The sequence below is a fragment of the Centropristis striata genome, chromosome 17 (genome assembly GCF_030273125.1).
Source record: "Centropristis striata isolate RG_2023a ecotype Rhode Island chromosome 17, C.striata_1.0, whole genome shotgun sequence".
Classification (NCBI taxonomy): Eukaryota; Metazoa; Chordata; class Actinopteri; order Perciformes; family Serranidae; genus Centropristis; species Centropristis striata.
This window is the reverse complement of record NC_081533.1, coordinates 7,728,112-7,743,689: the sequence shown is the minus strand read 5'-3', so window position 1 is coordinate 7,743,689 and position 15,578 is coordinate 7,728,112. Positions and strand designations below refer to the sequence as shown.

Genomic DNA, 15,578 nt, shown 5'->3' with positions numbered 1-15,578 from the left:
TGATGAATGGCTCACCTTGTTAGCCACCTGTCAATCAAAGGTAGCCACGCCCCAAATCATACGATTCTCTAGCTTCTATTTTTTTTCTAAATGGGGCCATTATCTGAATTATTAACATCAAATTGTCTTGAAGAAGATTTTTTACTAGTGATTGAGACCATAGTGTCTGAGGTAATAAATCAAGTGAGAAGTTTTCTCATTTTGCATTGAAATGAATGGACAGATTTTTTTTTGCAGCCAAACTTAGCGCCCCCTGCTGGAATTTTCAGTAGAATGCAGCTCAAGGCACTTCCTGGTTTGCCTCCATGCTCAGACCCGGAGGTTGCCGCCTGGGTAGAACTGTAGTTGCAGTAGTAGTAACAGTGATTTTCTTGATACCACCACTGGGTGGCACCAAAGTAAATATTTGTATGCCTACACACACTCCATGCTGAGACACGGAGGTTGCCGCCTGTACTGCTCCAACCTGAAGGCACTGTCAAAAAACATGTCAAGATAGAAGGCCGGATGTAAACGGGCTACAGGAGGATGCTTATCATTATATTCGGGGGGAGACTTAAATAATATCTTTAGTTCAAAGGACAGCTCAACAACAACCAGAAAGGTAAACCCACCAAATAAACTCCTAAATTTCTTATCTATTAACGACCTTCAGGATGTGTGGAGGACCTTACACCCTAATACAACGGATTACACCTACTTCTCACATGCGCAGAATAGCTACAGTCGAATTGATCATCTGTTTATTTCGGGGTTTGAACTAGAGAGAGTAGTAAAAAGTCAAAATCAATAACATTGTAATATCTGATCATGCTATTGTCACATGCAAGTTGTTTCCAAAAGAAAACAAACAGACCCACAGGATCTGGAGAATGAATAGGAAATTTTTAATGGATGCTGTTGGCTAAGGTGAGCGTATTGTGTCACTTCCGGTGTTTCTGTGTGTGCTCGTAGTGCTGTGCTTGTTCGCTGCTCTTGCTATATACAGTTAACTCTGTTAAAGTTACACATTATAGCGGATACCTGACCGCTTCATTTATACATACGCTAGTTTTACTTAAGCACTTGTATCTATCTGCTCCTTGTAGCAACTTTATCGCTAATCTTATCTGTCTGATACTACTCAATTGTGTTAGCTACTTAGCCTAGATGCTAACCATGTCTTCTCCCCCTCACTCTCCTGCTCTCTCTTGCCCGGTGTGTCAAATGTTTAGTTACTGCTTAGCCTCCTTTAATGATAATGGTACCTGTAATAAGTGTAGTGCTTTAGCTGTGTTGGGGGCGAGGCTTAGTGAACTATAAGTGCGGCTCCGCACCATGGAAACCAATTCGGTAAAGTTAACTGCAGCAGTTAGCCAGTCGCCCTTAGCTGGTGCGAGCCGACATAGCGTAGCGAACCGTTTCCCGACACCTCCCGAGCGGCCGGACGGCTGGGTGAATGTCCGAAGGGGGAATAGTCAGAAGCCGAGGCCCACGATGGTTAACCACCAACCGCTTCACGTCTCCAATAGATTCTCCCCACTCAGTAACACACTAATATTTATTAGCGGTCCAAACCCGTGACAAGTCAGAGTTGAGACCAGGAGGCAGAGTCGCAGTGTCAAACACTTCTCTGCGCTTCCCTTAGAGCAGTCACCCACCCAAAACCGCATAGAGACTGTGTCTGTCCCCCGTCCTCTCAAAGCTAAGTTACTTAAACCAGGTTCTAACAGAAGAGGAGTTACCCAAAATAACCTGATAAAAATTGAAACTTCAACTGCAAATAAACAAAAACCCAAAATAATTAAATGTGGACTCTTAAACATCAGATCCTTATCATCTAAAGCTTTATTAGTAAATGAGTTAATATCAGATTGCAATATTGGCTTACTTTGTCTAACTGAAACCTGGCTGCGTGATGAAGAATATGTTAGCCTTAATGAATCTACTCCTCCTAGTCACATTAATACTCATATCCCTCGTGGCACAGGCCGAGGAGGAGGAGTTGCAGCGATATATGAGTCAAACCTCCTAATTACCCCAAAACCTAAATTAAACTATAACTCATTTGAAAGCCTTGTTCTCAGTCTTTCACACCCAACCTGGAAAAACCAACAGCCAATCCTATTTGTCATAGTTTACCGGCCTCCCGGTCCATATTCAGAATTTTTATCACAATTATCTGAATTTTTATCAAGTCTAGTACTAATTACAGATAAGGTAATTATTGTAGGTGATTTTAATACTCATGTTGACGTTGATAATGATTTTGCTTTTATGTGCTTTTATCTCCTTACTAGATTCGATTGGCTTTAATCAGAAAGTTCATGAAGCCACTAACTCTTTTAACCACACCCTCGACCTTGTGCTGACGTATGGGATTGAAATTGAACATTTAATAGTTTTCCCACAGAATCCTGTGTTATCAGACCATTATTTTGTTACTTCACTTACGACAACTGAATAGTTTCAGGCTTTTTATTCAACTTCTCTCGGCCATGTCCACAACAACAACAACAACAACAACAACACGAGGCCCTTTCTCTTTCACCCCACCAAAACATACACAGCGCCACCGCCTGCGCAGTGGGAAACATAGCATATAACAAACTCCCCTTTTCTCTTAAAAGAAAAACAGTGCAAAGAAACATTTCTTTCCCTTTTTCATTTGATTTGAACAGATAAACCGGTTTGGAGTTTTAGCTTTAATAACTAGAGTTGAACAGTGGAAAAGTCTCTGTTTAGTCCATATAGTCTTTAAGCTGCCATACACCTTCGCTGAGAGCCCTCAGCAGAACAAGTGCAGACGTCCCCTTCTTTGTCAAGCAGTCAGCAAGCTGCTCCTTGTTAGTTGACCATGTGATCTGCTGAATAGTCCCAGAGTTGATGAGCTCCTTGATACTGCTGATTTCAAGCCGCAGTCTCTTTTCTGTGACTGATTTGGTAGACCTGACTGCATCAAAAAGAGAGTGATTGTCCATCACACAAACAATGTGCATATTGTTGCATGTGCAGTCACCTGTGGTGAGCTCTGAGTAGAGTGTAGCTAAGAAAACTGCACTGTCGATTCCATCCCCAAGCGCCAAAGTCTCTCCAGCTAAAGTGCTACGAACAACTCTTCTGATCCTCTTTGACTGCCAGCATAGAGGCGAGAATCTTCCACCCTCTCCCATGAGCATGATTAGGTGTCCACCTTGAGTACCTCCGTCTGGAAGATTTCCCATGGATGAATCACTGAACACCACCAGTTTTAGGGAGCTGTCTTTTCCCAAGTACTGAAACCTCAAAGTCACCTCCTCTGATTTCAGTTTTCTGATCAGTTTGTTTGCACAGTGCAGAGTTTGAACAGTAGCATGCTTTGAACTGGACGCCAGGATGGATATGTCACACATGATGTCAGGTCTGCTCTGTCGAGCCACCCACAATATTTGCCCAATCTTGGATTTTAGCAAATCTGTTTCAGTGTCTGTTAGGGGGGCCTCTCGCTGTGTGGCTCTGGTTGGGTCCACAGGAATGGGTTGGAGATTTTTTATGTACATACATTGCTGCACCTGTATTTCATCCTCCACAGAGTGAACCTCTATTCCAGTGTAGCTGAAGCTGTTGTGTTGTTCACGTCCAACTTGAAAGGCAGCTTTCAAGTGAGGGATGACTTTTGTATAGAACGTTTCTGAACCTCCCCAGATAAAGTCATCCACTTGACAACCAAGGACTCCCGTCACATTGCAGGAGTCATCCAACCAGTAGAACACTGCTGGGTCGACTTTTGACATGGTACCTCCCGCCTGCTGCATGGTGTCTCTCACCCTGTTGTACCAGTACAGAGAGGCGTCTGCCAAGCCATAAACACACTTCTTCAACCTCCAAAGAGTTCCTTTACACTGAGCTTCTTGTGGAGGCCTGATGTAGACATTTCGGGTTAACTCTTTACCTTGTAAGAAGGCTGCTTTAATGTCCATGGAGTTCAGCTGCCATTTCTTTTGACATATAACAGCCATTATCATTTTTACTCTTGCAACTAGTCTGGCTTTGGGTACAACACCATCAGGTGTGTCCTTGAGTGTGCACACCCACCGTGTAGAGATGCATTTCTGACCTTCATCATTCACCTCTTCAAACACCTCGTTCTGTTTCCAGTTGCTAAGTTCAGCATGTTTGGCTGGCATGAAGGCATCATCATTCACAATCAGTATATCCTCTGTACGGCAGTCTGCACATAGCTCAGCATGCTCTGATGGAACCACCTGAAGATTGTCTACTTGTCCTAGGTCAACTGATCCCGTGGTGCCAGCAATTTCCTCAGGATCTGTGTACTGTAGATTGTACCAGTTTTTAATGTTCCGGTGGCCTTTCCTGCCCGGCTGATGATTTTTCCAGTGTGTGCTTGGCCACTTTTGCTGTCTGCATATGTTACTAATTGTCCAGTTGTCAGCTTAAGTCCTTCACAAGTAGTGTTTGAGTGTGTTTGTGATGAATTAGATTGTCCATGATTACCATCTCCAGGGTGTGTTAATCTGTTAAGGGGGTCATTGTTAGCATCAGCCTCTTCCTCACTGTCGTGTTCGGTGTTATTGTTATTTTCCTTGGGTCCAGTTTCTGGTATTGTGTCATTTTCAGCTCCCATCAACTGATTGTCTCTCTCTCTCAGAATGGCTTGTGAGCCATCAACCTTTCGAAGTCTAGATTGATGTACACGAACATAAGTGCCCCCGTGGCGAACAAATATCACCACACCATCTTGGCCAATGACCACACCTGGACCTTTCCACTCTGTAGAATCCACCCGTTTGTAGTAAACCTTATCCCCTGTTTCATATCTGTCATCAGTCGGTCGTAGTCGTTTACGAAGGGCTCTTCGGATCCTCTCAGAGCACTCCGCTTCTGTAAATGCTCTCCTTGTAGCATGTAATGCTGAGATGTGCTTTGCTATCCAAGTATCCACGCTAGTCCCTTCTAGAGCTGGTGGCTTGTCAGTAAGAACTGATGGAAGGTTTGGGTTCTGCCCGAACACTAGCTGGTAGGGGCTGTAGCCATGCACATTGTGCATAGAGTTTTTTGCCATCAGTGCCCTGTCTAGGGCTGTCTTCCAGTCACATCCATTGTCCTTCTTTACTTTCAACAGGATTTCAGTGAGGGTTTGATTATGCCTCTCCAAGAGTCCATTGCTCCATGGGCTATAAGCTGCAGTCGTTTTCACTTCAATGTTGACGTTTTCAGCCATGTCACTCATTTCTTCGTTGTTGAATTCACCGCCATTGTCAGTGAACAGTTTGCGTGGAGGACCATGAACACTTATCCAGCAGTGAATAAAGTGCTTTATTATCTCTTTGGGTTTTTTGGTGGTAATAACACTACCCGCACTGAAGCGTGTGAAGTGGTCAATAGTGTGCAGAGACCACACTCCTGGTTCTAGCTCATGTAAGTCCAAAGCTACAGTTTCATTATAGGTTGAGGCCATGGGTAACCCTACTGCTGGCTTCGGCTTAGGTTTACTGTATCTGATGCATGTCTCACAGTTCTTTACAATGTCTTTCAGGATTGTGGTGCACTCCACATCATTATTACCTGAGCAGGTCAGTAGTTTTTTCAGTCCGTCAACTGAGGCATGTCCAAATTGCTTGTGCAGTTTCAACAGGATCTTTTGTTTTTCCTGTGTTGTCATGCTTTCTGTCACAATGAGGACGTCTTCTTCAGTTTGGATGTCCATTCGATCTGGGTTACTCTCATCCCTCAAGTTCACACAGTAATGTCCTGACGATGTCAGTTCAAGTTTCACAGGTTGCTTAAACATTGTGGCTTTGTCATTCTCAATGTCCAATACTGCACCTGCTCTTTTCAGTGAAGTTTTGCTTAAGAGCAACGGGATATCTGGTGGGACAACTTCTGTCTCAATTTGACATCTAGTTTGTGCTATTACAGCTGGGATTTTCACTTTCTTTGTTGAAAGGACAGTTCTTCCATCGCCAAACTTGAATGGTCTTGCACTTTTTATGTCTTTCATTTTCAGCAACTCATCTTGTGTCAGCTGACTGACATAATGATCAAGCCATTTTTCTCCACATACTGTTCTGGTGCAGGCTGTGTCAATCACAGCAGATCCAAGGGACTCTACCATGAAAATCTCTGTGTCAGACACTTCTTCTTTTGACAACAAAGTAATGTTGCATTCTTCAACCTTTCATCTTCTGTTAGTTTTGCATGTTCATTTTTGTGGGGGCAGTCCTTTGCCCAGTGATAAGTGCTTTGGCAGACTGCACATCTTGATCTCCTCCCATATCTATCTAGTGGATTGGTGCCTTGAACAGCTGATTGATTTTGTGGATTTGACCTACTTTCTCTCCGGCTGCTAAACCTTGTGTAGTATGCAGCATCAGTTGCATCTCCGCTCATCTGCAGTCCACTGGCGCCCCCCTGCGGCCAGAAATCGCCAAAGATTGTCTTCAAGGCTGACTTCATGTTATCAAACGTGAGGCTTGCGCAAGCAGTGAGCGCCAACTGTTTGTCTTTAACATTAAGTCCCGCGGTATCTAGCAGCTTGAATGCTAACAACGCATCCGGTAGCTCCATTTTGAACTGGCGAATTCTGTTGTACCTCCGTTCAAACTCAACAATGTAATCCACCATCGAAGCGCCATTTTCCCTCGAGATCCGGTCAAACTCCGTGTACGCCTCGTATTGCCGGTCCGTTTCCTCTTTCAAGAACACAGAGTCCAGTTTTATGAGAAGTGTAGTCATGCCATCATCTTTGTTTAAATCCACTGTGGCTATTTCCAGCGCGCTGTCCCTCGTTCTTCCCGTTAGCGATAGGGTCACCGCAAGGTCTTGTTTCTTTTTATCCAAGTCGGTAACCAGCCTCCATATACCAATCTCATTTTTCCAGCTTTCATACATTACATTACATTACATTACATGTCATTTAGCAGACGCTTTTGTCCAAAGCGACTTACAATAAGTGCATTCAACCTGATGGTACTAGACATAGACCATAGGAATCGAGTAAGTACATAACTTTAAGAGCTAACTGTCATTGCTACAGGAGTGCTATATGTTAAAAAAGAAAAGAAGAGAAAAGAATAAGAATAAGAATTTTTTTTTATTTTTTTTTATTTTTTATTAAATATATATCTGTTAGGTGACCTTGACTTAACCGAGGTATTGTTGGAAGAGATAGGTCTTCAGCCTGCGGCGGAAGATGTACAGGCTGTCTGAGGTCCTGATGTCGGTGGGGAGCTCGTTCCACCATTTGGGAGCCAAGACAGAGAAAAGTCTGGAAGTGGTTTTGAGGCGAGTTGACCCACGCAAGGTGGGAGTCGCCAGCTGTTTGGCTGATGTAGAGCGGAGAGGACGGGCAGGAGTGTAGAGTTTGACAAGGTCTTGGATGTAAGTAGGACCTGAACCGTTAGCAGCAGAGTACGCCAGAGCTAGAGTCTTGAAGCGTATCCGCGCAGCCACTGGTAGCCAGTGGAGGGAGCGGAGGAGGGGCGTTGTGTGTGAAAATTTGGGAAGATTGAAGACCAATCGAGCAGCTGCATTCTGGATGAGTTGTAGAGGTCGGATGGCTTTGGCAGGCAGACCTGCCATGAGGGAGTTGCAGTAGTTCAGGCGTGAGATGACCAGTGCCTGGACCAGGACCTGAGCTGCCTTCTGGGTGAGAAACGGGCGGATTCTCCTGATGTTATGCAGCAAGAATCTGCAAGATCTGGTAGTGGCGGTGATGTTTGTTGAGAGGGACAGTTGGTTGTCAAGAGTTACGCCAAGGTTTTTGGCGGTTTCTGTGGAGGCAACCACTGTGTCCTGGACAGTGATGTGGAAGTCAGTGGTGGGAGAGCCCTTCCCTGGGAGGTAAAGTAGCTCAGTCTTTCCCAGGTTGAGTTTGAGGTGGTGCGAGGACATCCACTGGGAGATGTCGGCCAGACATGCAGAGATACGTGCTGCTGCACGTGTTTCAGACTGGGGAAATGAGAAGATTAGCTGGGTGTCGTCGGCATAGCTATGATAGGAGAAGCCATGCGAGTGGATGAGGGAGCCAAGGGAGTTGGTGTAAATCGAGAAGAGGAGCGGACCAAGGACCGAGCCTTGAGGGACCCCTGTGGTGAGTAGACAGGGTTCTGAAACAGAACCCCTCCAAGTTACACGGAAGGTGCGGTCCTTGAGGTAGGCAGTGCATTTATCTTGTGTGGACTTAACCTAGCTCCTAGTCTCTGGTAATGTATTTTTGATTTAAGATTTTTAATTGTTGTGCTTAAAGGCTGCTTAGTGTTCTTCTACTTAAGGTTGCTATTGTTTCTGCCTAAGTTTGTGTCTCTGCTGCTGGGCTTTCTGCTTTATTTGCTTGGTTTAAGTTTAAAGTTAAGGTCAGTTTTCAGAGCTCTACTGCCTAGCCACTTTATCTGTTGATTGGCTATTTAGTGGCTTTTGTCTTCAAGTATCTGGGAGTGGCCAGCCCCTTAAAAACTGTGAAATTTAGCTGGAATCTTTTAGTGCATTTATCTTGTGTGGACTTAACCTAGCTCCTAGTCTCTGGTAATGTATTTTTGATTTAAGATTTTTAATTGTTGTGCTTAAAGGCTGCTTAGTGTTCTTCTACTTAAGGTTGCTATTGTTTCTGCCTAAGTTTGTGTCTCTGCTGCTGGGCTTTCTGCTTTATTTGCTTGGTTTAAGTTTAAAGTTAAGGTCAGTTTTCAGAGCTCTACTGCCTAGCCACTTTATCTGTTGATTGGCTATTTAGTGGCTTTTGTCTTCAAGTATCTGGGAGTGGCCAGCCCCTTAAAAACTGTGAAATTTAGCTGGAATCTTTTAGTGCATTTATCTTGTGTGGACTTAACCTAGCTCCTAGTCTCTGGTAATGTATTTTTGATTTAAGATTTTTAATTGTTGTGCTTAAAGGCTGCTTAGTGTTCTTCTACTTAAGGTTGCTATTGTTTCTGCCTAAGTTTGTGTCTCTGCTGCTGGGCTTTCTGCTTTATTTGCTTGGTTTAAGTTTAAAGTTAAGGTTAGTTTTCAGAGCTCTACTGCCTAGCCACTTTATCTGTTGATTGGCTATTTAGTGGCTTTTGTCTTCAAGTATCTGGGAGTGGCCAGCCCCTTAAAAACTGTGAAATTTAGCTGGAATCTTTTAGTGCATTTATCTTGTGTGGACTTAACCTAGCTCCTAGTCTCTGGTAATGTATTTTTGATTTAAGATTGTGAAAAAATTTCACAGTGGCTTGGCCCCTTGCACCATCTTTGTACCTCCTGCCCTGACCATGACAACGTACTCAATCCCAGTTCGAGTTTCAATTAGAAGATTCTTCAGACCTCGCACAACCTGTCGCACTTATCACAACCTTGTGCACCCTGCTCGCTCCAAGCACACTCAGTGCCTCGTCAAGGGTGGACTCTGGAACTGTCAGTCTGCATGTCGCAAGTCTGAGTTCATCTCTGGCTTTGCTGCTCAGCAATCACTGGACTTCCTTGCCCTCACTGAGACATGGTTAACACCAACCAACTCCTCCACTCCTGCAGCTCTTTCTGCTGCCTTCTCCTTCTCCCACACTCCTAGACATACTGGTAGGGGTGGAGGAACAGGTCTTCTTATCAACCGTGACTGGAAGTTCTCCCTCCATCCACTCCCACAGTTCTCTCCGCGGTTCTTTGAATTCCACGCTGTCTCCATAACCTCTCCCTCACCAATAACCATTGTTGTTCTCTACCGCCCACCTGGTCCCCTTGGAGAATTTCTGGAGGAGCTTGACGTCCTACTGTCAAACTTCCCTGAAGATGGTCCACCACTTGTCCTTCTCGGGGACTTCAACATCCAGCCCGAGAAGTCAGCTGACCTACTACTTCTACTCTCCTCCTTCGCTCTTTTGCTCACTCCATCACCCCCTACTCACAAAGCTGGCAACCTCCTCGATCTCATTTTCACCAGGAGTTGCTCGACTACCAATCTCTCTGTAACCCCACTTCACGTCTCTGACCATTTTATGTCAAGTTCTCCCTCCCACTCTCCCGATCGGACTGTCTGTCCTCACCGACAGATACTGCACTGGTCCGCCGCAACATTCGCTCTCTCTCTCCTCCTGCTCTGGCCTCAACTGTCCTCTCATCCCTCCCTTCATCGGACTCTTTCTCACTTCTGCAGCCCAACTCTGCAACCGACACTCTCCTTGCCACCCTCTCCTCCTCTCTTGACTCACTCTGTCCTCTCACTCCTCGGAAAGTGCGCAAGTCCTCCCCTGCCCCTTGGCTGTCGGACTCTGTGCGTGCCACCAGAGCTCCCCTACGGGCAGCAGAACGGAAGTGTCAGAAAACTAAACACCCTGAGGACCTACGCAACTACCAATCTTTTCTTGCTGCCTTCTCATCTTTAATCTCAGCTGAAAAAAGCTCTTTCTATCAGACCAAAATCCAATCCTCATTCTCCAATCCCAAGAAGCTCTACTCCATATTTACAAACCTCCTGGTCCCTCCAACCCCCCCTCCTACCTTTCATTTTCAGCAACTCATCTTGTGTCAGCTGACTGACATAATGATCAAGCCATTTTTCTCCACACACTGTTCTGGTGCAGGCTGTGTCAATCACAGCAGATCCAAGGGACTCTACCATGAAAAACTCTGTGTCAGACACTTCTTCTTTTGACAACAAAGTAATGTTGCATTCTTCAACCTTTCATCTTCTGTTAGTTTTGCATGTTCATTTTTGTGGGGGCAGTCCTTTGCCCAGTGATAAGTGCTTTGGCAGACTGCACATCTTGATCTCCTCCCATATCTATCTAGTGGATTGGTGCCTTGAACAGCTGATTGATTTTGTGGATTTGACCTACTTTCTCTCCGGCTGCTAAACCTTGTGTAGTATGCAGCATCAGTTGCATCTCCGCTCATCTGCAGTCCACTGGCGCCCCCCTGCGGCCAGACATCGCCAAAGATTGTCTTCAAGGCTTGACATGTTATCAAACGTGAGGCTTGCGCAAGCAGTGAGCGCCAACTGTTTGTCTTTAACATTAAGTCCCGCGGTATCTAGCAGCTTGAATGCTAACAACGCATCCGGTAGCTCCATTTTGAACTGGCGAATTCTGTTGTACCTCCGTTCAAACTCAACAATGTAATCCACCATCGAAGCGCCATTTTCCCTCGAGATCCGGTCAAACTCCGTGTACGCCTCGTATTGCCGGTCCGTTTCCTCTTTCAAGAACACAGAGTCCAGTTTTATGAGAAGTGTAGTCATGCCATCATCTTTGTTTAAATCCACTGTGGCTATTTCCAGCGCGCTGTCCCTCGCTCTTCCCGTTAGCGCTAGGGTCACCGCAAGGTCTTGTTTCTTTTTATCCAAGTCGGTAACCAGCCTCCATATACCAACCTCATTTTTCCAGCTTTCATACGATTTCTTCTCATCAAACACTGGTGGAACTTTGTAATTACCGGCGGCCATCCTCTGCTACCAATGTTAGTTCACTTACGACAACTCAATAGTTTCAGGCTTTTTATTCAACTTCTCTCGGCCATGTCCACAACAACAACAACACGAGGCCCTTTCTCTTTCACCCCACCAAAACATACACAGCGCCACCGCCTGCGCAGTGGGAAACATAGCATATCACAATTTAATATCTTTTGAAGTCCTGTTACTGGACTACTCACTAATAAGCAAGAGTTTCTACACTAGATGTCTATCTGATAGTGCTGTAGCTAAGTTCAAGGAAGTGATTCCACCTAAATTTTATTGCCCCACTAAAAAAGAAAATAATAAAACAGAAAAAGTTAACTCCATGGTACAATTCTCAAACCCGTGAACTGAAGCAAATTTCACGAAAGCTCGAAAGGAAATGGCGTTCAACTAAGCTGGATGAATTTCTTTTAACCTGGCAGGACAGTCTTAAAACATATAAGAAAATCCTCCATAAAGCCAGATCAGCCTATTATTCGTCATTAATTGAGAAAAATAAGAACAACCCAAGATTTATTTTCAGCACTGTAGCCAGGCTGACAGAGAGTCACAGCTCTATTGAACCATGTATTCCTATAGCCCTCACTAGTAATGATTTTATGAGCTTTTTCAATGAGAAAATTATAACTATTAGAAATAAAATTCACTACCTCCTGCCATTAACTGGTACTGAGGCATCTTTAAACCCTGGAGCCTTAGAAACGGGTACAAACCCTGATAAATATTTAGATCGCTTCGCTCCCATCACTTTCCAACAACTAACCTCAATGATTTCTTCATCTAAACCGTCAACCTGTCTCCTAGACCCCATACCAACAAGGCTGCTTAAAGAGGTTCTACCTTTAACGGGCACTTCTTTCTTAGATGCAATCAACCTGTCATTATTAACAGGCTGTGTGCCAAAATCATTTAAAGTAGCTGTAATTAAACCTCTTCTCAAAAAGGTTAATTTAGATCCTGGTGTTTTAGCAAACTATAGACCAATATCTAACCTCCCCTTCATCTCTAAGATCCTGGAGAAAGCAGTCGCAAATCAGCTTTGTGATTTTCTACAACACAATAGTTTATATGAGGACTTCCAGTCAGGATTTAGAACTCATCATAGCACAGAAACAGCACTGGTAAAAATTACAAATTACCTTTTAATTTCTTCGGACAAAGGACTTGTCTCTGTCCTTGTCTTGCTAGATCTGAGTGCTGCATTTTATACAATTGACCATCGTATCCTATTACAGAGACTGGAACATGCAATTGGCATTAGAGGAACGGCACTGGGCTGGTTTAAATCGTACATATTAGACCGTTTCCAGTTTGTTCATGTGAACAATGAATCCTCCGTGCGCACTGATGTTAACCACGGTGTTCCACAGGGTTCTGTGCTTGGACCAATTTTATTCACCCTTTATATGCTCCCTCTAGGTAATATAATTAGAAAACATTCAAATAACTTTCATTGTTATGCTGATGACACTCAGTTATATATATCAATCAGGCCAGGTGAAACTGATCAGCTAGCCAAACTTAATGCATGCCTTAAAGACATAAAAACCTGGATGGTCCACAACTTCCTAATGTTAAACTCGGAAAAAACAGAAGTGATTGTGCTGGGACCCGAACCCCTCCGAAACTCATTATCTAAAGACTTAATTAGCATCGATGGCATTATCCTGGCCTCCAATACCACCGTAAGGAATCTTGGAGTTATCTTTGATCAGATTCTGTCATTTAACTCCCATATAAAACAAACTTCAAGGACTGCATTTTTTCACCTAGGTAATATTACAAAAATTAGACACATCCTGTCTCAAAAGGATGCAGAAAAATTAGTTCATGCTTTTGTTACTTCAAGGTTAGATTACTGTAATTCCTTACTGTCAGGCTGCTACAATACATCCCTTAAAACTCTTCAGTTAGTCCAAAATGCTGCGGCTCGTGTACTAACAAGAACCAAGAAACGAGATCATATTTCTCCTGTTCTAGCTTCGCTGCACTGGCTCCCTGTAAAATCCAGAATTGAGTTTAAAATCCTTCTTCTCACTTACAAAGCTCTAAATGGTCAGGCACCATCGTATCTTAAAGACCTCATAGGGCCATATTACCCTTCTAGAGCACTACGTTCCCAAAATTCTATGTCACTTGTGGTTCCTAAAGTCCTTAAAACTAGATTGGGAGCCAGAGCCTTCAGTTATCAAGCTCCTCCCAGTCTCAGTACGGGAGGCAGACACCCTCTCTTTATTCAAGAGTAAACTTAAAACTTTCCTCTTTGACAAAAGTTAGGGCTGGCTGAGGCCTGCCTTGGACCAGCCCCTAGTTATGTCGCTATAGGCCCAATGTGTCGGGGGACACGATACACCGGGGCCCTCTTTCTCTCTCTCTGATGTCCCAATAATACATGACACAACTCGACTCCTGGTCCACTCTACACTCACCATCACTACTGGCCAATGGTGACGCTTCATCACCTGCTGCTGTGCCCTCCATGAACTCTCGTTTCTCTCTCCCTCTCAACTGTCTCTCTCTATCCTCCCTCCCAGAGGGTGTCGTACCATGTACAGTCTGTGAAGCCCTTTGAGGCAAATCTGTGATTTGTGATTTTGGGCTATATAAATAAAATTGATTTGATTTAATTTGAATTTCTCAAATATGTCAATAACCACATAGACCTATTTATAGAAACCAATATGCGAAGTGGGGACCCCCAGGATAGACCGGGAATCAACATAGTTTGGGACACTTTTAAGGCCTACCTAAGAGGAGTTATGGAGGTTCCGGTGACGTCACCACACCGAATGGCAGCCTAAACTAACTTCTCCCTGACAAAACGTTAATTTCGCCTCGTTAAATTGCCAAATAACAAATTCTTCGACTACACAAGATCTGAATAACGGGGCGAAGATGGGAAAGAAGAATGAACGAAAGAAAAATACTTCTACGGAGTCCAATAACGAGGAAGAAACCCCGAACAGCTCTCCTGCACAGGTACACGATGAGGAAGCTAACGCTGAGCCACACGTGGCTAGCTTAACAAGGGTCTTAGAGGAGATACGGGGCTTTCGTAAAGACACGAAACAACAGCTAAACGATATCAAAGCTGAGCTCACCAATGTCAATGCTAAGCTAGCGGAGGCAGAGATGCGAATTGAAAATGTGGAGGACCGTGTTCAAAATGTCGAACAGGTGCTAAGCAAGATGATAAAAGTGATGAATCAGCAGGAGAATAAACTGCTTGACCAAGAGGGAAAATCCCGACGCCCCGAGACCGTCCGGAGACAGAGAGGACAAGCCGCGGTCAATAATAATCAGGTTTCTCCGCTACATAACTAAAGAGGAGGTTTTGCGCAAGGCATGGGGGAAAAGGAAGGTGTTTTTGAACGGGAGACAGATTTATTTTGATCAAGATTACCCCCCAGCTATTCTACAAAAGCGTAAAGATTACTCCGAGGCAAAGCGCGTGTTAAAGCAGAGGAATATCCGCTTCCAGACCCCGTTCCCAGCTAAACTACGAGTGTTTTACGAAGACGAGACGAGGCTATACCAGTCAGCGATGGAGGCAACCAAGGACATGAAAGACAGAGGACTGCCCGTCACCGTCATCACACCTAGGGAGAGCCTGGCTGAACAGCTGTCCCGCTCCGCCTGGGACACGGTGGGAGCGAGGCAGAGGGGGACGGGAGAGGAGCGAGAGCGGAACATCAGGGAGAAACTGCGTGCTTTCAGGAGACAAGGCTTGTCCCCCACAGGAGAAGAGCTATAAGTTATGAGTAAGGTGGTGAGCTGAACAATCTCTTGAATTAAAACAGTGCCAGGTTTAATTTACTAAAAATGCAGGGATCAAGATGTGGCTTTCCTTCTCTTTTTCCTTTTTTATTATTATTTTCACATCCATTCTTTTCTCCCTATTTGAATGAGAATATATACATGGGAGTGACACAGATACTCTTTTTTTTTTTTTTTTTTTCTTTGGCAATGGTCAGATGCTGCAGTGGGGGCCCTCAGCCTACAGGTAGAAGAGGCCTTCCCCCACAGCTAGGCTTTATTTTCAGCTTAGCACAGGGTCACTTACAAAAGACCCCAACCTTGGAACCACACTTGTTTTATTGTTTTGTTCATATGTGTTTCTATATTCTGGTTGTTCAGGGAGTAGATCTGCTAAGTTTTGTTTTGTGGATATTAA

At 44.4% G+C, this 15,578-nt stretch overlaps 1 pseudogene; it reads left to right on the top strand.

The window, feature by feature from the left end:
* Nucleotides 1-1,476: 1,476 nt before the first annotated feature.
* On the top strand, nt 1,477-13,681 carry LOC131990154 (uncharacterized; annotated as a pseudogene).
* The last annotated feature ends 1,897 nt before the right edge of the window (nt 13,682-15,578 follow it).